Source organism: Oncorhynchus mykiss, chromosome 5, assembly GCF_057628025.1.
Source record: "Oncorhynchus mykiss isolate SJ-2025 chromosome 5, ASM5762802v1, whole genome shotgun sequence".
In the NCBI taxonomy this organism is placed as follows: Eukaryota; Metazoa; Chordata; class Actinopteri; order Salmoniformes; family Salmonidae; genus Oncorhynchus; species Oncorhynchus mykiss.
This window is the reverse complement of record NC_143026.1, coordinates 31,979,913-31,982,605: the sequence shown is the minus strand read 5'-3', so window position 1 is coordinate 31,982,605 and position 2,693 is coordinate 31,979,913. Positions and strand designations below refer to the sequence as shown.

The window sequence follows — 2,693 nt, the reverse complement described above, 5'->3', positions numbered from 1 at the left end:
ACTGTATTTTATTGTTTTCTTTCAACCAGTGCTTTGTCCATTATTACATTGGATGCTACAGAAGATGTGCTTGACTGAGCATTGATTAACCTCTGCATTGGAAGGGAGATTCATGAGGCGTAATGCCTTTCAATGCATTTCCATCAAGCCTTATCATCTCACTCACTCGGCACATCGGGTAATTTAAATGAAAACAAAGATGGAGGCTTTTCATCATTAGGAAATAAATATGTATGACGGCACTAAGTTGAAGAGCGCTACAAAGTATGTTCAATAAAATAAAACTTGATTTGACTGCATCCGCAGTTTGTTTTCCCTGGGCATTGGAAAGTATTTTATATACTATTTTGAGGAAAAGGAACTTGTTTTTTGAATTCAAAATTTGAAGTAGATATCTGGACGTCGGTTGATTATACATGTTTTCTACCACATGCAATTAGCGGGACTATAAACACATAACAAACACCAGCATGTATAATAACTTTCACAGTCTGATATTCTTTTAAAGGGAGAACATTTGTTTAGTTTTTGCATAGAATTGTTGAAATAAATCAGTCATTCCATCAATTTTAAACGGCCCATCAAAGCAAAGAGCCAAACAGGTACACTAGTGACACTAATCCAACAAGTATGGGTTGTACACTGGAATTGATTTCAGAAACATTTACAGCAGAGGCTTGACGTAGCGCATGCTAAAGTAAATAGATGTCAAAATTGATATACAAACATTCCTTTTTTACTTCAGTAAATTTGATTAAAAACTGACCATTGTTCTGTCATAGAAACATCTCATAGGATATGTTTTTCAGTTTTAATGAACAGACAAAAAAGTCAATTGTCAAAAAAGCTATTTTATTCACTGTTCTCATTCAGTAATAATACATTGTCTGTGTGTCCTAATTCCTGCCTGCACCCATCAGTGAGGCAGAACATTTTGGGATAATGTAGCTGGACACTGGTTAATGACAGTGGAGAGTCCTGTCGGCTTGATGATAGCAGCTGAGAACAATACCTAATTGTTACGCCACAGACAGGAGGATCTATTTCAGGATTCTTCCTTTTATAGTGTGCCATAGGACCTTATTTATCGGCCCCATCTCCCCTCCCGGGCGAAGTACATATAAAAGCTTTAGGAGAGCCTTTGACCATTTGTGCTTAGGAATAGCCTACTCCCTCCCGTCACACTCTCGCTCACCTTGAAACCCCCCCACATTCAGCACCATGGCCCGCAAAAAGGTGGAAGTTAGGAAAACTGAGCCCAAAAAGGCAGAGCCCACCAAGGAGGAAGCACCTGCTGCCAAGCCCATGCCAACCCCCGAACCCGTGGTAGAGGCCCGAAGGAGCCCGACTTTGACCCCAATAGCATCCCCCTCAAATACAGCGCCGACCCGATCGAGGAGTTCAAGGAGGCCCTCACCTTGTTCAACCGCACGCCCACGGGGGCGATGAAGTTCACATTTGCCCAGTGTGGCAATGTGTTGTGGGAAACACCGACGTCCTGAAGGTGTTTGGCAAGCCTCGGCAGGAGGACATGAGCAACAAGCTGGTGGACTTTAAGAACTTCCTGCCCATCCTGCAGCACATTTCCCACTCCAAGGACCATGGTAACTTTGAGGACTTTGTCGAGGGCCTGCGGGTCTTTGACAAGCAGGGCAATGGCACTATCATGGGCACTGAGCTGTGTCACGTGCTGGCCACCCTGGATGAGAGGATGACAGAGGATGAGGTGGACAGGCTGCTGGCGGCCCAAGAGGACGCCAACGGATTCATCAACTATTCTTCTTTTGTCAAAGCACATCTTGTCTGGGTGAGCTGGAATTTTTACTAGAAGGACTTTAATGATTATTTATTATTTCCTCTCTTCTGGAGCCCATACCTGTCTCATAAATAACACTGCCACTTTAGAGGTGAGCATGCATTCAATGTATTGTCCATTTGTTGTCTAAAGCAGCTGGCAACAGTCAAGCAACAAATGTTGACTTGGGATTGAATATTGTATTTCCCTTGAATAAAAAATGTACAGTGACAAAGAAAAGTTATTTATAGAGAAATGCTAATAAGATACTGAAGGCATGGAAATGATACATGCCATAAATAAACAACAAATATAAATGTCAACGATCATTTAATCATTTTCTTTCTCAAACACTTGTACTTGATACAGAATTGTATGTTTTTACTGATGAGATACAGTATTAATGATAACTTTCTACTACAGTCTAGAGACAGACACTGATTTTGTATTTCAGAGCTAAGAAGAAGACAGGAATCATCAAATGACTCATCCAATTGCCTCCACTTTCAGGTCTAATACCTGAACGTTATTGTGTCATGAGATGGAGGAACATAATGCTCAGCCATGGAGGAATCAAGGGAATTTGGCAACATTTGACAAATTTGACAATGGAACAGATTCTACATTTACCTGCAGAGTCAGATTGGATACACAGCACGAAAATCTCTACATGATGATTCGTCAGTAGGAATGAAAGAGGTGTTTCAGTGTAATCTATGTCTGGGCGGGCTTCCGGCTTGCTTCCGGGTTGGATGCGCGCTGTGTTAAGAAGCAGTGCGGCTTGTTTGGGTTGTGTTTCGGAGGATGCATGGCTTTTGACCTTCGTCTCTCCAGGGCCTGTACGGGAGTTGTAGCGATGAGACAAGATAGTAATAACTAACAATTGGATACCACGAAA

At 42.0% G+C, this 2,693-nt stretch overlaps 1 pseudogene; it reads left to right on the top strand.

The window, feature by feature from the left end:
• The first annotated feature begins 1,058 nt into the window (after nt 1–1,058).
• LOC110522855 (myosin light chain, embryonic pseudogene) lies at nt 1,059–1,811 on the top strand (annotated as a pseudogene).
• Nucleotides 1,812–2,693: the final 882 nt, after the last annotated feature.